At 34.6% G+C, this 27,503-nt stretch overlaps 1 protein-coding gene across 1 annotated transcript in view; it reads left to right on the forward strand.

Annotated features, from left to right (window-relative positions):
* LOC129745489 (ankyrin repeat and BTB/POZ domain-containing protein 2) overlaps positions 1-27,503 on the forward strand; it is a 394,509-nt gene that overhangs the window by 143,015 nt on the left and 223,991 nt on the right. The window contains exon 4 of the mRNA XM_055738598.1: positions 6,885-6,907. The gene's annotated coding sequence lies outside the window, so the exon portion shown is untranslated. The remainder of the gene's footprint in view (positions 1-6,884; positions 6,908-27,503) is intronic.

Below are 27,503 nucleotides of genomic sequence, written 5' to 3' on the forward strand. Positions count from 1 at the left end.
TGTTCGGCCCTGGTACGTGCCTAAAAAATTCTGGCAGCCTTACTCTAAACAAAGATCCAGAATTTAAAAAATTCAAAAAAATGATGAAACTGTCAATGCTACGTCAAAATGTTCGACACTTAGACATCAACTTTACAGTTTCTTCAATTAAAAAAAAACAAAAAACTGAAGAAACAACACAAGACTTGAAAATCCCAATGAATTGAATCTGGAAAAAGATCATAGAAATATTCATATTAAGAAAATCACTCAATCGTTTATATTATAACTTGAGAATGATCATTTGGAAAATGATCTGCTGAATTCAGGATATTCACTTCAGTAGATGATAAAATTTTGGTTAAATCAGTTGAAAATGTTCCAGTACAAATTTCAAGTCTAAGACATAAATTGGTATGGAAATTCAATAAAGAAACCCTGTACTATCGATTGGTCCAATTTTAGCAACTACAGTTTTTTTTTTAAGATTTTACTTTCAGAAATAGGGAGGAAAAAGGGTTGAGAATTTATAAACCAATGAAAATTTCAATAAAAATGATTGAAAGGTGAAAAGTTATTATAATACGCGTTATTAACCCGGATACTGCCCGGGTAAAATTCTGAAATGTTTATCATAAAGCTAAATTAGCTGCTTTTTAAGTGCAGAAAACCATAACTTGGAAACTTAACGTAACAACAAACATTGTTTTTGTTGAAGATGTTTGAATGTAAAGAAAATGAGGAGATGTTTTTTTTACCTGTTCTGTACAAAATATCGTAACAGATATATTTCGATAAAAAAAATGAAAATTTGAGGTGCTTTGTCTCACACTCTTCTCAATTTTTTTTTGAACTCGGTTGTGTCCAGAAGATTTTGATATTCTCAGCTCGCAAAATGTGGGAGAGCTCCTTCACTGCTTACTCTAGGGAGCCCTTTAACTTTTTAAGACGAAAACTAATCTAGATATGTATTTCAAGTTTTATAGTTCAAGTTTTTATTCCGATTTTCTAGTTTTGCTATCTTTTCATGGATTGGTAGGGGGAAGTGTCCCTAAATGCGCATGTTGGGTAATATGCGCATACAGCCGATTGACGATATGGCTGGATATTCAACGTATCTAATCAGTGCAGTTTGAGGGTAATACGCTATTGAAACATGGCATGAAGAAATTTGATGGTTATATAAAGCCAAAAAAATTTAAAAATTCAAAAAAGATTTTTGTCAGTTTTGTTATAATATATTGAACTTTAATTATCGTGCGTACAGATTCTGTGAATAAAAATTTTAATGGGGTTTCTTTCTAATTCATCTGGAAATCGGATATTCAACAAATTGAAGCTTTTGGCAAAGTTGTAAATGATAAGATATTGGAATAAGGGACAGGTTCTGAATGCCCATATCAAGGCAGGTTAAATGCCTATATCAAGAAAAATAGATTAGTCTTATAAATTTTTTACTTTTTATCATTTAAACATTAAATCTACGCTCAAATCATGATCTTACAGCGAAAAAAGAAGAACTTCATACTGATCCGATAAAAATACGATATGAATAAAATATTACCATAAAATATGGCCATATGGCATACCTCACTATATTTCATGCAATAGAACAAGTGATGTAAAAAATTTCACCAAAATTTCAGCCTTGACGTATGCTTAACATCCGTTTCTACCATTTTCAATTAAATAATATCAAAATATTGCAAGTGTTAATGAAATATAGCTAAAAACATAAATATGCGCATTTAGCCTGCCAGTTTCGGAAATCGGCTATTTTGACTTCTTTTATTATAAAATTATTTTCACAAAAACTGTAAGAGATTTTAACAGAAAAATTGCTCGAACGTATATAAAACAGATGTCCGCTCATGTGTATATAGTTTTTAGACTCCTATCTATTGGAATATGGGAGAAAATTAGTGCTTTCCTTAATATGCGCATATAGCCCGCCTCTCCCCTAGTAGTATGATTAAAGTAATGTTAAAAAAATTTTTTCCCTCGGGGGCCCCCCTGAGCCGGGGGGCCCGGGGAAATTGCCCCTTTTGCCCCCCCCCCCTTTAATCCGGCCTTGATTACAGCTCGAATGAAAAATTGAATATTTTGTACTAAAAAATCGACCTAATTTTTGTTTTTTTTTCTGTGAAACCGAGCCTTCTAATGACTTTTGTCCCTATTTATGAATTCTCTAAAGAAAAATATCCGCTAAACAACTTTGTTGAAGTTATTAGCTGTTTAACAGAGGAAGCTATTTCGGCATTGAAAAACAATTTATTCAATTGGCACCACTGCTGGCGCCTCGCTAAGTATCGCATGAAAATAAGTCATGCAATACCTCACTAGGCACCCAGCAGTGATGTCAATTCAATTTAATTAATCATTTTTCAATGCCAAAAGCCATGCCTCCATTCAAAACCTAATAACTTTTTTGTCTTAGTAAATACGAAGTTACAGTCTTCTACAAAGGTATTCAGCGTAAAATTTTTTTTTGAGAAAATTTATAAATTGTCACAAAAACATTAGCAGATTCGATTCCATAGAGAAACAAAAATGATGTTGATTTTCCAGTACAAAATATTCAATTTTCCCATACAAAACTAAAAGTTTAAATTTCTTATGTAAACTAATTTTTACAAAAAATTAGGGATGAGCTTCGAACCCAAAAGGAGCTTTCATGACCCCAGGATTCGAGAATTTCGAAAATGACCCCAAATCGACTCAGTCTTATGACCCATTCCAAGTGACCGTGATGAACTTCATCACGCATTTTTCGTGTACAAAATTTACGTTTGATTGAGTTTAAAGAACTGTCTATGGATCTAGAGTTTGAACGACAACATTTTAATATCAAAAGTTTTTTACTTGATGAATATTTAAAATCCAAAGATATATTTTTCAGAACTATCAGTACATCTCTGGCGATTTTTTAATGAAATTTGTGTTGTCCTATACAAGTTTCCATACAAAATTTAAACTCGTTGCGCTAGTTCAGAACTGAATGAATCGCTTCCAAAATTTTTGTTGCTATTTGTGGCAATAAAAACAACCATAAAAATTTATAGGAGATGTGAAAATGAATAGATTTGAAATTTTCATACAAAGCTTGCAGCCAATGTTGCCGAAATTTGTTTTTGTGATTTGACGAAAAAAATTCTGACTTCCTGTGGTTTATCCCAAAAATTCTGTGACGGTTTTCTGTGATGCTTTTCGCTCTTATTTCATTCAAAATTCATGTCAAACTGCATATTTGATACAATCTAATTAAGAAAAATCAATTAATATTACCATTTTGATTATATTTTTCCAAATCTATGGTATAAATCCAAAATTTATATTCACATAAAAAATAATTTTAAAAAAACGTACAAAATTTCAAAATTCTGTGAAATCTGTGAATATTTATAAAATTCTGTGTTCTGTGACCCAGATTCTGTTATGAAAATTTGCTCAAAATGTTGTGATATTGTAGATTTCTCTGCGATTTTGGCAACCTTGCTTGCAGCGATCTAGTGCAGCATACATTTAGGGGTAAAAAAATACTACAAAAGTTCAGCTGAATTCATAAAAATTAATGCTACGATGGATCAAATTTTGAAATGAACAAACGCGTGATGCAAGACAATCATATTCCAGCATATGGAAACGATTTTTTTGTATATTTGGGATCAACTGATTTTTGTGTTTTTCTTGGGAAATTCCGGCTTGCAGTCTATTTTAGAGCAAAAACGATTTTTGTTTATGTATCCAACGTTTCAATCCGTTTTGGTCCCTGAAGAAGATCAAAAACGGATTGAAACGTTGGCTACATAAAACAAAAATTCTTTTTTGCTCTAAAATAGACTGCAAGCCGGAAATTCCCAAGAGAAACGAAATTTTAAAGGTGAATCTTGGATTTGTATTTTGATGCATTTTAGACTAGACTGATACCTGGTACTATAAATATCTATATTTATTTAAAAAAAAATGATGATTAACCGAAAACTTTTTTTACACCATCAGTGTTGGTAAATAAGCAAGAAAAAAACACATCTAGGTTGCATATCGCCCCACGTGTTTGAGAAACAGGCGCCTTATTGTTAAATTTTCCAGCAATCAATGAACAGTGTGCTTCGGTTACTATCCTCTTGCGACGACGTTTGCTCGCCCATAGAGACGAAAAACAAACACCTCAAAGAAAATATGCTTGGTTGAGAAATACGCGCCAAAATATTCCTACTGATCAGTATGCTATGCCTGGGTTACTTTCCTTTGGCGACGTTGGCTCTCGACGCCTCTACCATAGAGACGAAAAACAAACCGCCCAAAGGAAAAAAAATCTCAAGAAAATGGATGTCATGACTTTAATTTGTTTCGAAAAACTACAAATTTTGTATGGAAGCCTCTCCTTCCTTAAGTCGGATGGAGTTTTGACTATTACAGAAACCATCCCCGGCCTCAAAAACCCTCAGATGCCAATTTTGACGATGATCGGTTCAGTAGTTTCCGAGTCTATAGGGAACAGACAGACAGACAAACATTCATTTTTATATATATAGATTGGAAAATGAACAACATTAGTCTTTTTTAAATTTTTCATTTGTTTTGAATCATGTGTTGAAAATGGAATTTGAAATCAAAATTTTATAATCCACATTTTCCAAATCACTCGACCTATTTTTGGAAATTCGTCAAACAACTGTGTATTTTGAGACTCTAATGATACAAACATGTGTAAAATTACTTCAACTTTCTAATCCTGTGTTCAAATTTTTTTTGCAGTGACTGAAACAATTCTGGTGGTTGATCGATTGAAAAGAACGGTTTTACATATAACATTTACAATTTTTGTGACCATAATCTTGAAAAACATCATTTTTAACATCAGCATTCATAGGCACTAAGTGATTTTTTAAGCAATTGATAAGTGATCTAAGAACTTTTTTCCGAAGCATGTTTTGAAGATCTGGTGTTATACCCCTAGATGCAATCTACTTACTACATGTTTTGAAGATGTTTTTCTTCGACCTTGAATAACATAAAATCGAATGGTTGTAGCTGAATATTGTCTAGGTATCATATTTAAGTTACGTTGCAATATTTCTAAATTTTACGTACCTACGATTTGTACGGTTGAGGAACAAGCGAGATACAGCGATTTTAGGTGAAGAGTGTTAATTTAACACTTCACATCTCTAAGTAGTGTTTTTGTCAAGGCTTTCAGGGAGCGTTCCATGAGTTCATGGGAGATTCCAAAAAATTTTTTTTTATTGGAGTGCGTCTGAAGATAGTTACAAGCAACCAAACTTGCAAATGTGTCATATTGGCAATCTATGACGGATTAGAGTTGAAAATGTACATCATTAGGTTTATTAAGACTTATGGTTTTCCATGAAAATTACTAAATCAGGCAAAACTATTTCTAAAAATCAGGAAAAAACGGAGGCATATCAGGTTATCAAGATGAGCCTCAAAAATTCAGGTACATTGGCAACCCTGGTTTGTTCCACCAACCTAAGCCGAGCCCACGGAGAAAGAAAGTGACACAAAATGTCAACCATTCTTTCAGTTGCCGTTCGGCAACGGACCCGTGCGGACTCTATCAGCATGCCGCTCGGAAGGATCCGTTGTGACGATTTCGAAAGGAAATGGCGCTCAAACTAAGACGATTAAGATGAATCATCAAATCAGTTAAACTAGGTTAAAGTAGGTTCTATTACAAACCATTGTAAAATATCTACAAAAGTTGTAAAGTTGCATAGGTATTATTATAATCTGTATACAGTTTGTTAAAATCCTTAATTTTATCTCCAGGCTCATTTCTAAATCAGAAAAATTCTCACGGATTGTGAAGCGGGACCAGTGATAGAACGTTTTCCCTCTCAAAGGTCAACAGCCGCAACTGTTGCTGCACACTATATATTGTTGTTCATTTCGTAAGATAATCTCTCACTTTCTCGATCATAATCCATTTCAATCCGGATCATAACACACACCTTGTCCGGAACTAATTGAGTACCTTGTATGGTGTAATGGTGAGACCGAAAATCTGCATCTAGCTCCCCCTCGACTGAACTCTTTAAATCAGTATCGGAGCACTTCCAGCACCAAGGGCTTTACCACTTTCTTACATAAAATCTTTGACTAATAACATTTGCGCGGCAGTTTATAAGTTGGATATTTACTGGATCTGAACGGCTTGTTTTGAGAAAGCGTCTGGTCAGAAATCGAAAACCAGCATGGCTCGTTTCTTCTCCGGAGGGTCAAACACTAGAATAATCTTGTTAGACACAGTTTTAGGTTCGCATTGAATTCGGATAGTAGTGAGACGTGTCGAACGTTTTCAACATATGGAAAACACTTTGCTATAATTTCTTGATAAATATTTATTGGGAAGCTAACGCACTTTGAATATTTAGCCCCTATTTTTGCACCGCGACATCAAATTTTAAAACCAACGATTAATATTAATGAAATTAAAATCAAAACCAAAATATCATATCAAATTGCACATTTTAAGTGCTCTTTCCGTTGATTTATTATTCAACATCCGACAAGACGCCTTTCAGAAGAAATTATGAATGCCCTGTGGCCGGCTTAAGCTTATCGAAGAACGATCTTAATTGTGTATAGCAGTAACCTCAATAATGTGGGAGCTACGAATCGGCCATTTCTCAAAGCTGTTTGGTTTTATTGTTATGATTTTGTTCTCGGCTGAGAGCTATGTAGCTACGAAGATTGATTGCCACCTGTAGGCTCTGGTAGGAAAGCTCTCGCCTTCAGCAGTAGAACAAAACTAAGAAAAAATCCTGAACGATGTTATTTTTCTCGGGTATCCGCCGCGTGAAGCTTTTAGCGCTTATCTGCTGGAACCGAATTTACGTATATAAAAATAAATAGTTTTAACTTTTTTCTTCTTTTGCTTCCAGGATTCCCATCCATTGGCGTGAAGGTAAGTTTTTCCGCTGGAAGGTGGAACGAATTTCTTAATTTATATCAACATTCAATGGGCCAGCAGCGGTGCAGAGCAGGGAAACATTTCCAGATTGGATCGAAAATATGAAAACATTTCCACAAAAAAATTTGCAATTTCATCATATCGCAGCTATCTCGATGTTGTTTTTTCCCAAATTGAGTCATCTTGTGTGATGGATTTTACAGTTTATTACATTAAAGCGTAGTCACTGTGGTGAGAAATCAAAATATTTAGCCGTTACGTAAATTTTTCTTACTATTGATTTATTTTTATCAAAAACATCAATGCAAATACATTAATAGCAAGTCCAATCACCATAACCATTAATATGTAGCATATGTGATTCATTTAGCATTAGTTTTTCTCTTAGCACTACTCAACAGCTTCTGCACAGTGCTTTCTCCGACCATTTTTTACCTCTTTTTGCATTCGCCAAAGCCCAAAAAGTTTCGATTGGACGAATCTCCGGACAGTTTGGTGGGCTTATGTCTTCCGGTAAACATGTGACCTTTTTTGACTTCATATCACTTTAATGCATCCTTGGAGTTTTGGCACGAAGCGAGATCAGGTCAAAAGATAATAGGATTGTTATGCTGTTTGATTAAGGGTAGCAATCATTTTTGTTAATATTATTGCACGTAAATTTTGCCATTCATTGTATCTGTGGCTATGAATGGACGAGACATTTCACCGCATTCACATATGACTCGTCACACCTTAACCTTCTTTACAAATTTGTCAGTGTAAAAATGGCTTACACTGTTGCAGCAACATCCTTTCTTTTCGGTGAGGTCTACAATTGTGGTTCAGGCAGAGTTTTATAGAAGAGTAAAGGTAGATTTCATCATTCATGATAACACACTCCGATTTCTTGGTCTGAAGTTTGTCGTAGAGTTTTCGAGCCCTCGGTTTCACGGATTAAGCCTGTTTGGTATTTTTTTTGGCTGCTTTACTGCTTTCGGTAGGTCTATAGTCCAATTCTCTCTTTGGCACGCATAACGTTATTCGATGAGTTACCTAGTTTCAAAGCTCACTTCACATCCCGTACTAATGCCGAAGGATGCCGTTAGCAGTAATCCTTGATTTTCTCGTTCATTAAAGAGTCAGCAGAGCAAGGTTTTCTACCGTGTCTCGGGAAGTTTGCGCAAGTGCACTGTTTTCCACACTTTCTCAACGAAGTTTGAACTGCTGAACTCACACCTTCTCTGATTGGATGCGTAGTCATTTTTTGTCGTTTTTCGCGAAGAAATCTGAAAATGCGGGGCCTTAATCCCAAGTACACTTAATCCCCCTCCCCTTAATGCAAAGGACACGGATTGTGCACAAATGGGGCTCTATGAGGAGCATTGAGCCCCATTTGTGCACAATCCGTGTTTTTTGCACAGAATTCAGGCCACGCATTTTCAGATTTCTTCGCTAAAAACGACAAAAAATGACAACGCTTACTTCACTTAGGCCGATGACATAGTGAATACGATGCGATGCGATGCGGTGAATGCGATTCAATGCGGTGAACCACATTTGATGAAAATGTATGTGAATCGCTTAAACCTGACATACTCAACGCGGCGAAGGAGATGTCAGTTTGTTCCGCCGCTCGAGTTCGCATAGGCTGCGTCCGTAAATTTTCCGCCAATTCGCATCGCATCGCACTCACTATGTCATCGGCCTTAGATGTAAACAACAGTACGCAGCCAAATTTTGGTTGAACACTCATGATATTTTTGAAATGACGGTTACTTTTTAGTATTTTTCTAATTATCGGAACAGTCTTTAAGTCATGAAAATCCAGTCAAATGGTTTAGTAAATGAACCATATTAATCAGTTTTTCTCTGATTTGCATAGTTTAGCCAGGAAAAAAACATTCGCCTGTAGAGCCTTTTGAACCTGGCTTATAAAGATTTTGTGCTATAAAAATCACGGAGCTTGGTTAATATTCTTACGTCTCGTCAGGTTTCTCGCTAATCCAGTTCTCGCTCATCCAAATTCAACTATATTACTTAATTTCAAAAAAATATCGTTAAGAACTTGTCGAAACCGACTGCAACGATCACCATTTTCTTTCGTTTCAATATCATTTTTTCGCGCAGAGATTCACTGTACACTCAGTTTCTCACTACATCTGTATATAAACTGATCCTTCTGACCGCATCTCTTCCCATCCCGTGACGGCGTTCTCTCTCTTTCTGCTCTTCCAAAAGTCTACACATTTTCTTCTCGCATTTTAACGAATGCTCCCACAAGAGCCACACGAGTTGACGAGTAAATCCACGTTCGTTTTCCTCATACTAGGGTTACCAATATTTCCGTTGTTATTTTACGTTTATTCTATTTAAGATATTTTCCGTTCGCATTATTCCCTACAGAACTGTGAACGGTTTTCTCGCGGATGTAGAGGTTACGAAATCTTATGAGATTGAGATTTTGATGAGTAAGAGTTTTGCCTTTTTGAATTTTACTGTGATTCGTAAACCTCACATCGAAAACCTCACAAGCAATAACTGCCTTTAATGTTGACGTTCTCTCAGTCTGAGAGTCACAATCTCCAGCAGAAAAACTACTTTTGTGAGGATGTTTTCCATAAATTATAACGGAGAAATAAGAAATCATAATTGCACAATTTCTTGAAAAATAAAATCGAAAACTAAAACAAGTTTTTCAGTGAAGATGAAACTGAACCTAAAAAAATTTTCAAAACACTGTTATTTATACCTGTCATATGTTTATCATGAGTAAAAAACTTCATTTTAACACTATTTTCTGAAGAACACATATTCAGTTCCACCATGATTTCTAACAATTCGTTTATTATATTTCTGTCTTAAGTGAATAAATTTGTTTCTGGATTTTTTTTGTCGTAGTTTACAAATAAATGTTTCGTTTATATTACTGGATAAACAACGAAAAATTCTTCTGGCACATGTTTGACCACACTTGGTGCAGAAATAGGTTATTCCGGTGTGAGAAGTCTCACATACTGTTCGGGAGATTTCAACCTTGCAAGTAATTCCCAAAGCTATGAACTTTTAAATCTGTTAAAAACCTAAGTGCCAAAATTTTGCATTTTTATCATGGAAAATGAAGAGCAAACATCAAAACGCTCACGTTCAAACTTTCTTCAGAAAATAAACACAATGACTTTTTTTGCTTGCCAGAAAAAACATTTGAATTCCTTAGACATCACAGCATACTTTAATTTTTTCATCAAAATCTGAATAACTGTTTAATTACTTTGAATACTTAGAGGAAGTTCACTGGTGTTGGGAAAAAGTGGTAGAAATTTTGACATTTTGAAAATTTTACCATGTAAAAATGTTCCCAAGATCTTTGGGCGTTGTATTTTTTTACAGCACTGTTTCTATTTCAGCTATATCTGATAGAAATATTGCTATTTTTGCATCACAGCATGCGAAACTACAACACGTGTTGTATGTATGTATGTATGTATGGTTCCCCCATCGGTAGCAAGGTCCTGCCTATGTCTGTGTGGTTGGCCCGAAGGCTTCCACGGCCGATGGTTCGTCGAGGGAAGGCATCCAACCTTAAGAAACCTACAATGGTTGGCTACCACTCCGCTTGCAAAAGTTCTTTAGGTTATCCCCAGATGCATTCCCTCTAGTTCCCAACCCCCAATATGCAATTGTATATATGTATGTATAAATATAATAATACAAAATAATACATGTGTATCATAAAAAATTACCTGAAGATCTGAAAAGAAATGATATTAAATTTAAAAAAAGTAATAATAAGTAACTTCAATTAGAGTAGAATTAACATAAAAAACTTTTAGAACAATATTTTTAACATAGTAAAAACTAGAGTTTGAATTTGTTTTGTAGAATTTTTTAATATAGCTGTTTTCTAAATTTCGAAAAGAAATTTTATTATTTTAATAGCAATTTAAAAAAAAATCTACACATGGGAAACATTTGAAATATTGGATTACCTTCACTTGTTATAAAAACTTAAAAAAATATTACTGACAACTTTTCATAATTTTAAATAAAACAAAATTTCACCTTGAAATTTCGCTTAAATTTTCATGAAGTATGTGGAAATATGTTACATGAATAATTAAAATATAACATAATGTTTTATTATTTTTTATAACGTTTCAGATATGTTTTGAATTTTGAGAATAGATTAATGAAATACTTTAAGCTATAGAAAAATGAAAAAAAAAAGCTTTTCTGAAAAAGTGTCGAATAAGAATGTTTTTAATTTAAATAGGTATCTCTGGTCATCTGATCTTTGCATATGACTGCGTTCAACTGAAATTATTTATAAATTTTCCAGAATTTAGAAAGTATATCGAGTTTCTCACAAGATAACAAAAAGATTGAACACAATTTGGTTGCATGAATCGGAAAACAATATTCCCAACTTATGAAATATTCCTTCTAGATATAACACTTAAATAAACTAACTTTTAAAAAGATTGATTTCCTAGATCGACTCTAATGAGATTTCCACTATTGATATCATTATGAAATAAATGATGATTAAAACGATTGAAACAAAAAAAAAAGAAAGGTTTTAACCGAGAGCAATGCTTACACATATAACCATTTATAGTGTTTTTTTTATCATGAAGAAAAAGTAAGTAAAAAAGTAAGAAAAAAAATATTAACAAGACAAATGTTTGTGATGTAAAATTAGCTAGGTCACATTTTTGAACCGACCTACGAGGATAAGAGTAAAGCAAAATAGATGGAACGCTCTCACCAGTTTCACGCTTCCCTTTGTCGAATATTTCCCGCTTGCTGCGATGGTTTCGAACGATTCGAACATGTCCATACATGTTCGGGCCTGGAGGTTGTTTATTCGCACACTTTATCACTTCACAAAACTGCTTCAAAATTCATCGATTTTAACAACAACAAAAAAAATTCAAACGACAGTATCCACCATATTTATCTCTTGAAACCTCCGTTAATCATGTTGAATGAAAACCACTTTTCTCCACAAAACCAAATTGCCCACTACAAGTGCTGCGTGAAGGTGGAGCTTATTTTGCATTTTTCACTTTCTTCCAGGAACTTTTTTTTGTTTCCAACCGACTCCTAACCACACACGATTATCAAAACACTTAATTCGCTTTGAAAAATTTCAATCATAAATAGTGTTCGGACAAGTAATATTTTCCGTTTCGCAAATTGATGTTCCATCGGCCGAAATCACTTTTCTCCCCCGGCGAGCACAAGGACGGTGCAAGCGAAACAAACGAACTGAACTGTTCAAGAGCACGCACGCGACTGCGCATGCGAAACTACAACACGTGTTGTTAAAAAACTTGAAGGCCACAGATCTTGAAAATGATTTTGCATGGCAAAATTTTCAAAATGTGTAAAAATTGACAAAATTTCTACCACTTTTTCCCAACACCAGTGTACTTGCTCTTAGAAAATTTTGCCATGCAAAAACATTTTCAAGATCTGTGGCCTTCAAGTTTAAGTGTTGGGAAAAAGTGGTAGAAATTTTGACACTTGTGACACATTCTGAAAATTTTACAAAAATATTTTCAAGATCTCTAGTTGCCTAATTTTTTTACAACATTTTCCGCGTGAGCTTTCATTACGTCGTATGAAACATCTTCAGAATTCACAGAAAACTGCTGCAAAAGTTATCAAAACAACTTTTAAATTTGTATTTCACGTATATAATAAGTTGGCCAGGCTACAAGTATTCTAAATGCAAAGAAATTGGGTCTAGTTTATGTCAGTTTTTGTATTTTTTCGTAATAAAACTGTTTGTTTACATTCTGTTTCATACGACAAAATGAAAGCTCACGCAAGATTTTTTCTATTCTCGCATGCTGTGATGCAAAAATAGTTGGATTTCTATCACATACGGCTGGAATAGAAAAAGTTTTGTAAACAAATTAGACGGTCAAAGATCTTGAAATTTTCACGTTATTTTGAAATTAATGACGAAAAATAATTTCCTATTCTTCCAATCAAATTGTTAAATAAGAAAATATATTTATTTTGGATCAATAACAGTTTATAAATCACGAAAAAACCATACCAATGATAAGGCCTGGCATTCTAGATTTTGCAACCGGTTGGAATCGACAGTATGTGAAGGGGATTTAATAACCATATAAAATATAATAAAGAAATAACAAAATTGTCCCTGTCGAATGAAAAAACAGCTGTGTGTAGCTTCTATCCAAAAAGTTAATCATTTTCATTTTAGTTCAAAAAATCATTTTAATGATATGTTATGCGTTTTAATGATTTTTTTTTCCAAAGAATGGAAGCCGCTTTTTATTTACTTCGGCACACAAATCTTTTTCAAATGTAATCTCGACTGGTGTGCTGTTTGAAATTCCCTGTAAGAATTTTCTGAATGAGAAAACATGAACGTTGCACCAATGTAGGATTAGATTCATACCAACTTAAGCAATGCTCGATAAATTCATTATTCTATTTATCGCCCTATTAGAAGATTTGTAGAGTTTGTAGAACAGAATACGACTAAATCAATAATGTGCCATGGTAAATCAACATGGACCAACTTTCTTTCTAAATTTCGGAGTAATTGTCAAATTACTTTTTTTATTGGCTGCCTCTTTTACTACTCATTTTTTGATTATGATGTACCCTTTCATCCTAGTGTAAGTGTAACGAAAACACACAGATGGTATCTCAGTGCAACCTCATGTATTTTTGAAGAGATTCAGAAGAGATTGTTCTGTACGTTTTTCGTTAAAAATCGCGAAAACCACGTGAAAAAAAACATTGTTTTATTCTATTAAATAGGCCAATTCAGACTGTATATTCATAATATCCACTCTTTTTGATCAGTCTATAGCGGCTAAATGCAAATAGGAAAGATGTCCAAATTCTTTCGAATAGAAAAAGAAGAATTAATCTTGATCTCTATTGAACTTTAATAATTCAAAATTTATATATTTTTCACAAGTTCACATCATGCTCAAATGAGCTTTAATGGTATTATGATATTTTATGACTGTGATTTTAATACTTACAGTTCAATAAAAGTTACTCTTTTTATGTTAACAGCCGAACTAATAAAAAAAATCTTAAATGCGTCAGTCTCAGCCCTTGAAATATTAAACCAAAAATTCAATTTTTTTTTATTTTGCATAGTTTATGTCAAGTAGAGCAAATACTATTATTATTTTTTTTAAATTTAAATAGCCATTAAATAGATTTGAAAAAATGCTTTTAATCTTATCTGCACATGGCGCTATTTATTTTCAACAATAAGCACAGTGCCAAATATAATTAAATTTTTGTTATGTAACATCGACTTTTATAATTTAAATTGCATTGAAATTAGTCGACATCATCCCACCTCGTCTTGGTGATTAACCCTTTGCCGTTTTTGCAACAAAACATCATACACTGTAAAAAATCTGAATCCTTAAAAGCACTGAAATTGAAAACCCTTAATATTTCATGACATAGAACGCAATTTCGTTATGTAAATATACAAAATAAAAATATTATATGACTCAGAAAACGATTTTTGATGTAAAATTCCGTCACATATGATGCTTCTTTTTAGTTACATCATATGTGGTGTAATTTTACAAATATTTTTCGTACACCCAAAAAATATGAATCCGTAAAAGCACTGAATTAGAATTTTCTATAAATTACACTATGCGGAATTTGAATGAAATAAATATCACATAACACTGAACGCAATAATGTCACGTAAAAATACAGACTGTCAAAACAGGCACACACAAATTGGAATAAATATTTGTATTATTTCTTTTTCATATGGAAAACATGTTAAAAGGATAAAAAAAGATCTTCAAATCACATTATGTTAAATTTTTCAAACAAAATTCAATAACTAGAAAAATATTTTTTTAAAAAGTTGTTGAGATAACAGTTGTTGTTTTGTTCTATTTGGCACATTTTTCTAGAACATTTGTATTGTATTTGTAAGACTTTCCTGTTCCGAGATACAGCGAAGGAATCAAGTATCCCCAGGGATCAAGTATCCTCATTCTCCCCTTATCAAAATGGTTCAATAAATTTCAATTCTCACCGAGATTCTGAAGTTTTTTTTCCGTAGTTTTTTTTATCGAAGCGCTTGTAATCGTTTAACTTGGTGCCCCGGTAGTATGAATAGCTAGTCGCATTAATGTACTATGCGTTTAAGAAAATTTAAAGATGCGTTATACTATCAGTAATAAAGTTTCCATTTCCCGGCCTTTTTTTCCGTTCCCAGGAATCGGGAAATCTGGTGGCCTGTTTCCCGGGAATTCCCGAAATCCCGGGAAATATTCAAAAACATGTAAAATATATGCCCTTCGATTCAAATGTACACATAGCTTATCGAACATTTCGTGCATATAAGCCCATCATTTATTCAAAATGTACTATTCATATTGTTTTTTTAACTAATTTTTAATCACATAAATCAAACTGTTTTCAACAATGATAAATTAAAAACAGTCTAACGATCTATAAAATAACCTGAATAGTCAAATGAAGAATTAATTCATGCAATTAGGGGTTGATAAAAAAATATGTTTTTATTTGTTTGATTATTCCAACCTTATTCACGTTTTTCTGAATACTTCACATATTTGCTCTTCATATGAAAAAAAAAAACGATGTATTCTTCATTTTGAGGTTTTGAAATTCATCTGGCATTCAAAGCCAAGGGGAAACCATTGCAGGAATGTTGCTTTCGAGGAAACACAATCTGTCTAACTGCTGCGCAATTTTTCATATATTTTTCGAACCGATGTTGGTTTTCGTTCAATGAATACGGTGTGGAAATACATATAATCTTTTGAAAAGTATCTTTTTGAATAAAAAAAATTGCACCAAATGGCAGCAAAATGTCTACTGCCACAGATGTGTTACTCTCAATGAGTTTTGTATGACTACATTTTCAAAAAGAACAATTTAAATGATTTCGGAGGCTTTCAGGCTTTTCCAGAGGAATAATTTCATACATGTCGGGAATTCCCGGGAATGAAACTACGATTCCCGAGAATCGGTAATTCCCGAATTTTTCAAATTTCCGGGAATTCCTACCCAGGAAATCCCGGGACGGACACTCTAATCAGTAGTTATGTCGCGAAAAATAGTAGGGAGAAAGTAGGGCATATAGCTGAAGATTTCTCTAATGGGATGACCTAAACAAATCTGAATAGGTCTATTTGCCGCTAGTAGTATTCGTATCATAATTCAGGGCGCTTCACTAGCATTTTTTTTTTCATTTTTGGGAACATTAACCTCAAAAACGGCCGTGTTCGTCGATCGGCTGTGCGATTTTTGCACTTACACTGAAAATCGAAAATACCCAAACTTGAGAACTGCCACCCCCCAAACCTGAGTTCAATATTGACAACTCAAGTTTGTAAAAAAACACAGCTTGCAAATACGTCAAACTTGTCCTTCCAGCGGAGAATTGTTTTTTTTTGGGGGTTTTTTGTTGTAAGCGAATCTGATTCTATTACCTCATCGTGGCAGATTTAGGTTTGGGGGGTAAGTTCAAAGCGGAGAACTGTTTTTTTTTGGGGACAACTTTTATTCTCGCTTCATTCGCAGAAAGTCTTTCATATACGATGATGCAGTTTCCTCTCTCAACAACTATCAGATGGTCGAGCGGTTAGCATCCTGAGATGGTAATCGCAGTGCCATTGTAGGTATGGGTTTGATTCCTGTACCCGGCTGTATTTTTTTTATTTTGATTTCCATTTTATTGCGGCATCAGATTTTGGGGGATGAGTTCTCCTTTAAGAGCTTAACTTTGCACCAATAGCCAAACCTGTAGGGAGGGAGTTTCACTCGGGTTGGCGGGGAAAGTTCTCTAGTTTGGGTATTTTCGAGGTTCAGTGTTAATTTTTGGAAGTTAAATTTCCCGTACTCGTCCGTACACGCCAGTGGAACGCCAGCGTGAAAAATGTCAAATACAGCTCTATATGGTATTTATGGTTTTGAATCCTTTTTGTCCTTTTTTCTTATTTTAACTAGGATTTCAGGTTTAGGAGTTCCAGTTTCAGTGACATATTTTTATATTCTAAGGATATAATAAGATATATGAAAAAGAGCTGTAAATGGACATCAGTACAAACCTACTGTCTTATTCATGGCACATAGGAAAAAATAACTTTTTTGTACATCTGTAGTGAGAACCATGGATGTATAAATGAAATTTACTCAGATTCAGTCAATTGAGTTAATATTCCAACAAGAATAAAAATAAATAATTTTGAGTTCATTTATCCTAAATCCCTTTTTGGAAGCGTATAAACCGCCTATTGGAGGCGCAAATTTCAACTGTATTCTAAATATTGATTTAAATTGAAAAAAAATCGCTTCTTTGTTTTGTTTTTTCTTTACATGGTTGTACGGAAAATTAATACATTTCTAATTTTATTTAGTTTGTATTTTTCTTCAGACCTATAGTATATCAAGCCGAAAGAAAGATCAACCTGTTTACAGAAACCGCGTCTATAAACACAAATTCAATCACACCGTTGACGTCCCAAAGACAAGTTTCAGCTATTCCAGGGCACCAGTATAATTTCCCTCTCGTCCACAAGACGACGACGACGAAAGGTATTTCTAAGGGGTGGTTCTCAATAGCGGTATCTCCAAACGGAATACCTGATGATGTCCCGCTCGAGGTTTCGTTTGCTTGGGATCTTCATCACCGAGCGATTCCCGTTATCGCCGGGGATCCGCGTGATCGTAAACGATCGGAACCAACGACGAACGCGCAGGGATCCTCCCATCATTGCAAGTGCGATTTATGATATGGGAATGCTATTTACCCATTGAAGTCCGCGAATACCGGCGATAATTATTCCTTTAATTTATGCTTGGCCGAAGAAATTTAGTACGCACGTCCGGGATTGAAAGATGAAGATTCAACGGCAAGCTTATTTTACCGATCGTAATCGATCTGCTGATTGAAAACCACATTTTGATGAAAAGAACGGGGTAACCGACTGAGATTAAAATCGGTTACGACATATTTATTTTCAATTTACGTTAGCAGTTTGATTGCAGCACATTATTTCTAAAATAGGTAATAGAGACACTAGATATATTTAACCCCTACAAAGCAAAATAAAAAATGAGGACTTCTTCTTCCAGCATCGAGGCAAAATCTCATTCATATTCAACTAAACTGGTGTTAATATGAATCCATTACTTTAAATTTCCTACCGTTTGTCTTTTTCGCTACCGATTCTCACCGAACCACTTCTTGGGCGGAAGCAGCTAAAGAAAGAATTACCTAGTTATGAAGTCAACTGGATTGCGCTTTAAGTGACGGGGGCAAAACTGAATATCTAATAGGTAGAATGGTTTAATTTTTCATTCTGCCATGACCATTATCTTCGTGTCAAAAGTAGCATTTACACGCACTTTTATGGCTGCCAAGCGCCTAAAGGCCTTTGATGAGTTACCTACTATTTGCGGAAGGGCTAGTCTTGCGCTGCGGTTGTCGTTACCTGGGGGATTTCTAATTGATTCAAATGATAGAGTCTTATTCATGCTTTTATAACATTCAAGCTTCTGAATAATGCTTCATAACGATGTAAATTTTTTTTGATGAAGTTTTTTGCTGTTATGTACCTTATAAAGAAATTATGATATTACAGTCACATATGTGTCGCATAAGTGAGAAAAATATTAATAAAAAAAACAGTTCGATTTTGGCAACACGAAGTTTTCGAGCTCGTTGCCAAAAACGAAAGAGGCCTGTAAATCTATATATATAAAAAGCAATTTCTGTATGTTTGTTTGTTTGTTTGTCCTCTATAGACTCAGCCGTCTTAAGGGCTAGAGAGCTGAAATTTGGCATGGATGCTCATTAGGACCAGGAAAGATGAAAAATGTTTTCAGATTTTCGGATGACCCCTTCTGAAGGGGGTCGTCCATAGAAGACAAATATTGTTTTCGCGATATTGTCGTTACTTTTCGTCGGATTTGGTTGAAAATTTGCACATGAGTGTTTTGAAAGACGAGCAATCGATTTCAGGAGGCAACTTTTGTGTAAGGGGTCAGCCAAAGGGGTCGTCCATATTAACTGTTAGCTGTTTATGCGATATTGACGTTATTATACATCGTATTCAGATGAAAGTTGGTACACGATAGTTTTGAGTGACGTGATAGATTTCAGGTATCAAATTCAGTGTAAGGGGCCGGCAGAAGGGGTCGTCCATATTAAATTTTCAGAATCTTAGTGATATTGACGTTTTTATACATCGGATTGGGGTGAAAATTTGCACATTGGAGTTATTAGGAACAAACAACTGATTTAACTTTTCCAAACTGAAATCAGGGGTCGGCCAAAGGGGTCGTCCATATTAACTATTCACTGTTGATGCGATATTGTCGTTATTATACATCGGATTCAGACGAAAATTGGTACACGAGAGTTTTGAGAGATGAGCAATGGATTTCAGGTATTAAATTCAGTGTAAGGGGCCGGCAAAGGGGGTCGTCCATATAAACCTTTCAATATTTTTGCAATATCGTCGTTATTTACACCGGATTGGGATGAAAATTTGCACACGGTAGTTTTCGGGGAATAGCAACCGAATTCAGATGCCAAATGTTTTGCCAGGGGTCGAGATAGGGGACGTCCATATAAATTAATTTCTTACTGTTTTTAGCAATATTGACGTTATTATACAATGGGTTGCTTTGAAAATTTGCGCCCGGGGTTTTGAGGGAAGGGCAATCGATTTCAGTCATCAAAGATTGTACAAGAGCCCCCGAAAGGAGTTTGGCTTTTTGGCAATAGTTGCGTTGTTATGCAATGAATGATCGAGTCAAAATTTATACACGTGGTTTTTTGGCACGGTCAAAGGATTTCTGATTTCAAATTTAGTAGCAGACGACAGACCAATATTTTTGCAAATATTACTTAACAATGAATTCAGAAGTGCATCTGGAAAATGCTGGCTTTCATACAAACTGTTCATGAAGTTTACAAGTTGAAAGCGAAACGGAGTTCGTATGGGATCAGCTAGTATAAAAATAAATTTCGGTCTGTCTGTCTGTTGGTCTGCCCGTCTGTCTGTCTGTCTGTTCCATATAGACTCGGAATCTACTGAACCAATTTACTTGAAACTTGGCTGGTGGGCGCTTTTGATGCCTCTCTCTCACTGGAAGGGGGTCTCTAAATGGAAAGACAAATTGTTCCACGCAAAATTAAACCAAATTTGGCATGGAAGGGTGTTAGGGTACGAGGTGTGTTTCTATGAATATTTTGCACCCTTCTTTCCATCTAGTGGGGAGATAGGAAGAGGAGAGGGAGGCTATCTTACAATTTTCACATAGCTTGAGAACTAATCAAGCTTATGGAGACAAAATTGAACTGGGACTGTATTGGAATAAATACCAGACATGTTTTATGATTATTTCCCTTCCCTTCTTCCAGTTGTGACAAAAGAAGGGAGGAGAGAAACTTGCATACTTTTTTAATGGATAACTTGAGAACTAATCGTGCAAATGGAACCAAATTTAGCTTGGAAGTGTTTTTGGGTACGAGAAATTGTTCTTAGGAGTGTATTCTAAAAAAAAAAATCAACACTAAGTTTTGTGAATAGCTTTTGAATGCATTGATGGAAATTGATGAAATTTTTAGCCAAATTGCTTAATTACGTAATGTTTACATTTGCAAGTTTTTGTGATGTACTGCCAAGTGATTTCTGAAATTGCCTCCAATGAAGAAATTTTACGACTTAAAATTTTGGGCACCACGTGCACACAAATTATAATATATACTATGAGCTACCTTTTTTCAATTCAAGGCTCCTGAAAATTTATCTCGGAAACTACTCAAAATTTTGAATTTGGTAGAAAAAATGACAAATTTAGTCGTTTACTTTTTTTGGCACAAAAACAACATGCTTGACTTTTTATCACTCCACCACAGTTTTTGCATAATGGCACGATTTCGGATACAGCTAAAACATAGTATTAACACGAATTTATGTGCTATGCAGGAAAAACGTTCGCATTTGGAGGCATTCTTCTTTGTATATTAGTAATTCATCATGTCAATCGTTATGAAATACCGACTGAATTGCAGTTTCAACAGAATAGACATTTTTTTTTCCATTTTTTCTCCTTCTTTATTTTCTGAACATCCAAGCTAGACTTGCCAATGGAAAGTATTTTACTGGAAACCTGCCAAGTGCCCTCTAAAGAGTATGTTTTGCTGTCCATTACGAAATTTTTCAAAATTTCTACCTGCTAGCGGTCCAAATATTTTGCGCCCGATTTGACCACCGGATTTAGCTCATTTTACCGGTACCTTATATATAGTTAAGTTAGGCCTGTCTATACGTCAGCTAGAAAAACCTGTCACATCCCTTAACTTCATGGAATTAACTCAACTTCACTAATATTCAAATTTCAGCTCACTTTTAGATCCTCTAGAACTCCTTAAATGATTTGCTAAATGAACTTTGATCAAATAGTTGATTTATAGCAGTTTTTAGGACTCTCTGGATTTTTCTCGATCCTGAACACTACATCAAAAACCACTTAACAGATTGTCACCAATTTTTTTACACGTATACATTACATTACTACACAGCAAAAAAGTGTTGCTATATTACATAAAAAACGTGCACAAAAATTGAGTCGCAAAACGTCTCTAATATTACATCATTTTCACGTATATTCAATTACTTGTAAAAGATGTAAAAAATTAAACCAAATGTATGTAATGTATCATAGAAAACAAACGAGAGCATAGCAACGATGGAAGTGTTCTGTTGATGTTTATAGGATATTGTTATTAAAATGTTACTGAGTTTTCTGAAGAATCTTTCTTCAAATGTACTAGGTATTAACAAGGGAACAAAATAAAAAACATAAAAACGAAATTATTATCAGTGAGAAATGTTAGCTCTATTTTTATGAGCTAATGCAGAGATTTTTTTAACGTAGGGATTAGCAAGTTGTTGAAACTTATTCTGCGGGTGCGATGAGTCAACTTCTTTGTCCCGACTGGGGGAAATGCTTCAGGAAGAAAAGTATGTTCGATTTGGCTTTGAAAGCCGATCGCATCGCATCAAAAATAAAATTTTTGCTTCACAAAACTTATATGCTATGTATGTATGTATGTATGTATGGTTCCCCCATCGGTAGCAAGGTCCTGCCTATGTCTGTGTGGCTTGGCCTTCGAATTTCTTCTAGGGCTTCCACGGTCCGATGGTTCGTCGAAGGAAGGCATCCAACCCTCGAAAACCTACAATGGCCGGCTACCCGTGCCGCTTGCAATAATTTCTTCAGGTTATCCCTAGATGCATTCCTTCTAAAAATATAAAATCGTAATGGCCGTAAGGAAAATTACTAAAAATATTTGATATATGTATAGTTATATAAAATAAAGAAAGCAATATTATTTATTGATAAAAGGATACAAATCTGAAAGGTAAAATTATTAGAGCATATAATAAGAATAAGCATAGAAATCGTATATCTATTTGTCAAATAAATACATAATTTATAAATTCTGAAAACAATAAGGAATTAAATACGGCAGCGATAATTCCAAGTCATAACAAGAAAAGGTGATAATAAATGAAAATATGAAAGTTTTATAAGTTTCAGTTTTTAGTTCATTCATTTGTTCACTTGAATATGCAAATAACAATTTATAAAATTCTGATGAATTGTATTTTCACATTAAAGTTTCCATCATTCCAAGAATTTTTAATTTTCCAATTTTCGACAGTTCAAAATTTTTATCAAATTTATTGATTAGTATTTCAAATTTTAAAATTCCCATGTCAATATTTTTTTTCGTATTGAAATATACAAGTTTTTTTAAAATTAAAATTTATGAAATTCCAATACATTCTTTCATAGCATCATCAAATATTCTAGAACAGTGTGTTTCCATTTGGAATTAATTTAAAATTTGCTATTAATTGTAATTTGTAAGGGTTTTTTTAATTTTTATTTTGAATTTCATATTTTTATTTGAAGTTAAATTTTTTTAAAGCATAAATTGCATTTCTTAACTAATTATTCCATATATCTCCATCTCAATACTACTCATTTCAAAGTTTTCTCCAAAATCATGTCACTGTATCATAATTTCCAGTATCTGAATAAAATACTTTCTAATATTTTAAATTTCCGATGGATAGCTTTTTTTTCTGAATCTTTAATATTCCATACATTTCGACTAAAGTTTTAAAGTCAAATATAACTATTCAAACTTCATGTATTCGATATCAAAACTTTTAAAGATTTCTTTATTTGTTCTACTGAGACAGAGAAAAAAATTGAGTAACTAACAGGTGTTACGATTATGCCTTAGATGATACTATCCAAAACTTTGATAGCGACATCTTCATTCGGGTTTTTTAACTATCCACACCGCTGAGTAAAGAAATATATTTGAAAACTAAAATCAAACTACTTTCGATCAAACTATAACGATTTTAGAAAACTGAGACAAAGCAGCGACAAGCTGAAAATCTTATTCTCAAGCGTCTCAATGCTATTAAATGTATAATGAATAAACTACTTAGCTTAGTTTTGTTGATGGTGAAGAATTTCCACTGAATTCTTGGATCAAACGCAAACGCTTACGAAGATTCGAACCATTTGTGAAGTTTCGTTTAGCGCCATCTCCATCTATTTTTGTGAACGTTTCACAAACGTTTCAGCTTCCAAAACAAATCGCACTACACGGGTCATCCGCAGACCAAATTTTGAAAAATAAAATCACTTCTTTTCCCGCGTATATGGACTCATTTAATGAAACTTCGCACTGAACATCTTTCTTCTCACTTCATCTATCGATTTCACACAAAATTTCAAAATTTGCAATACTGGAACATGCACTAATTCAATTTTTATTTTCTAAGAAAAACCACGCGTTAATTCGAAACCAGTGTTACCAACTCAATGTTTGCTTCACAAAACTTATATGCTATCACCACAAAAAATAAGAAAGGAGTTTGATTTGGGAATGAAATCATAGAAGATTGATTTCGAGACTCTTCGTAGTAGTCAACTTTCTAGAAGATAAAAAAAATGAGAATATCGGTTTTTTATTGGTATCATATACACATATTCTACATCGATCCAAGAAACTGATAACGGTCACACATTACTAGAAACTTCCTCTTATGTCATTAAGCTTTTTAGTTAAGATCTGGAAGGCTAGTCGATCCTCATCCGATTAGCACTAGATGAATAATTTGCGATTCCCATAGTTTTTTTTTCAGCTGCTTTGAACTACTTCTAAACCATTTTAAGTTATCCGTTCTAATACATCCAATATTATTGGAAGAGACATTCAGGTTGCCTAATATGTTGAGGTAAATGTCAACATTGTCCTGATAATCCTGATCAATCTAAGCGTAACCGGAAAAATGGGATGAAAAACGTATTTTCTTCGATCACATTTTGAGATCCGAACGATGGAATTCCTACAAATAAAAACAAAAACTAAATATGTTACATATCAATTGATTTGCTAACTTTTTTGATGAATATTGATAGTACTTACAAATTTAAAAAAAAAATCTCTGAGCTTTGAAAACCTTCCATAATATTTCGAGTCGTGAAAAATAATAAATGACATCAGAAACAACCGTGGCTAATTTGGTGTGATAATGCATAGCAGGTTGTGATATTACACTACCAGACGTGCTCAAAATTAGTACATTGTTAAGATGTAATATTAGCATCGAAAATATGTTATATTTTTCGATTATGAGAATTACATCGTTAATCACTACACCCATAGAAGAGGTTGCAAAAATCCAATGCCTATTTAGCAAATCTCTGTGCCGATAATGCGCTGAAATGTGCACTGTGCCGAAGATGATATGTTTGAAAAACCGTAACTGGCATAAGGACTCGGCTCCCAACTAAAATGATGCATGATCACTACATTCAAGCGAAACAAGAAAAACATTTTATGGGATTTCGTTCCTATTGGATAATTCATCCCAGAAACAAGAAATTAAAAATATAAACCACAACGCCCGTAGGGAGAATCGAACTCATATCACCAACCATATGGTCTTGCCAGACCGACATTTTAACCAGTGTACTATTTGAGCTTCATGCATGAAGAGGGATATTTGTCATAGGCATTCTGCCACCGATCAATCACAAAAGAAACGCACGACAGTGGCTTCCCGGCGTTTGGCTTCCTTTCAAGGTATTCATTTGTCTTGCGATGGAAACGGGAAAGGGAACGGGAGTGAAGGAAACGGGAAACCCATTGAATGAGAACTGTGCTTTGCTTACTGCCTGCTATTACATACACACGCTACATATACACAGCTGCTAAAGCCGGGCAGCTTGGCCGGTGCTTGTTTGCCGGTGAATTGAAGGAATATATTCTTGTTGCTTTTTCTACATACACACGCACAGCTTAGCCGTGGTTGTTTCGGTTGTTTGCCGGCGAATTGAATTGAAGGAATGTTTTTTTTTTTGTTGTTGCTTTTACTACATACACACGCACAGCTCGGCCGTGGTTGTTTGCCGGTAGATTGAAGGGATTGAATTAGAAGGATGTTTTTGTTGTTGCTTTTGCTACATTCACACGCACAGTGCTCGGTTCGCTGGCTGCCTGGTGGTGGCCGGTATTTATTTCCATCCTTCTTCGTCTTGTGATGCGATAGGCGGGGACGTGAAAGCGTTTTTATTTTGTTTCTTTCAGACATACGCAATTCGGTTAACTTGGGAGATTAATGCCGGTGGGAGCAAATCGAATCAGCACCAATCGCGTTATCTTCTTGTACCAATGATGCTATGTAATTGACTACACGCCATTGGCACAGAGGCTGAATTATGGGTGTAATAATACGTTGAGTGGCTTACATTTTTTTTGCTGTGTAGGTATCTCCACTGAAAATTTCATCATTTTCCATCCATGTATTTAAAAAGTTATTCACAAAACAAAGTGTTGCATTTTTTTTCGAATACAGTCCTCATGTACATTTTGTATCCCTCCCTCCTTTCAGTGGAAAGATAGAAAGGGGGAGCCATTACAATTTCCAGCATAGCTATAAAAAAAACAAACCAAAGAAAACGGATTTGACATGGAAAGGTAATTGAATACAAGAATGGGGTACGGAATATAGTTCTTTGTATGATCCTTCTGCCTAGCAGTGTGGATAGGGGAGGGACGGAAAGGGTTCCATATAAATGTTGTTGTATTGCTTACGAACTTATCAACCAATGGAACTAAATCTGATATCAGAGGGTTTTTAATTACGAAAAAATGGGATCCCTGCCTCCATCCAGCAGTATCGGATGTGAAGGGGGGGGGGGCTTCCACACAAGTTTGTTAGCATAAATCGAGTACTTATCAAGCAATAGATTCAAATGGAGCGAAATGTGACGTTATTTTGACATTAAAAATGTGTCTAAGGTTGCCAGGTTGTCTGGTTGTATCCGGGTTTTCCCGGATATTTAATGCATAATTTCGGATTTTGCCCGGATTTACCGTGAAAGCACCAATGGCCGCGCATTTAAGCTTAGATGGATGTTCTTTGTGCCGTACAAAAATTATGTTTTGTGCGATTCTGGAAAGAAAAGCACTGACATGTAGTAAAACTTACGTACTTTAAGGGAAAAATTTAAAAGCGAGAAATTTTTCATTGCAACGACACAGAAAACGGGATTTTGTAATAAGTGTCGGTGTACCAATAGCCGCGCACGCATATGTTGCTTTTTCCAATCGCCGCTCACAAGTGTACCAATGGCCGCGCACGTCTTAATTAGGGTTTCAAAAATAAATAAGGTATCCAAACAGTTTAAAATGTTGTTTACATGGCTCTCAGGCTCATTGTGAATATTCTCAGGTAAGGCTTTTTGTGATTCACACATCAAACACCGATTGGTTTCCATTGTTTGTGAAACTAGTCTGGTGCTCAGACGCCATTTTTACAGAGCATTATTTTGCCGGAAGATGTTTTGGAACAATGTTTTCGGTTCCGATTTCGATAAATCAACACACATTCGGCGAGCTGTCTGAAAATCCACGGGGAAATTGACCAACTAAAACTAAACACATCCGAATCGTTATCTAACCTCAATTTCCAACACTTTGTAGCCATTTTCATCAGATAATCGTTTCTTCTGATATTGTTTCTAAAAATTGTGTTATTTCAGCCGGTTATATGATGGAAAACATTGATAGGAAAGCTTGCCTGTGAATCTTATGCAACCTTTGTGAACTTTCGAAGAATTTTTCTACGTTTAAGTGCTGATAAATACTAGAAGACTTCCCGTGCGCGGCAATAGAAACATTCAAAAATCAAGTGTACCAATGGCCGTGCACAACAAAATTGTCATTTTTTCCGCAACAGAACCTTCAAACTGTTCACTTTTTTTTCACAATTGATTCATTATACAGCCACAAATAACTTACGTTCGAAAATTTTTGCCAAAGTGCTCTAATTCAACATAAAAAACTGAATTCCAAAAAGGGACCCGCATAGCTCACTTGCTCATTCTCAAGTCAGCTCTCGTCCAGTTCGGACGCTTTTTTGAACCGTTCGACAAGTTCCAAGTGGAGTGAACCATAAAGGTTGAAGAGACGCTACAAGTTTTCTGTAGC

The sequence above is a fragment of the Uranotaenia lowii genome, chromosome 2 (genome assembly GCF_029784155.1).
Source record: "Uranotaenia lowii strain MFRU-FL chromosome 2, ASM2978415v1, whole genome shotgun sequence".
NCBI classification, from domain to species: Eukaryota; Metazoa; Arthropoda; class Insecta; order Diptera; family Culicidae; genus Uranotaenia; species Uranotaenia lowii.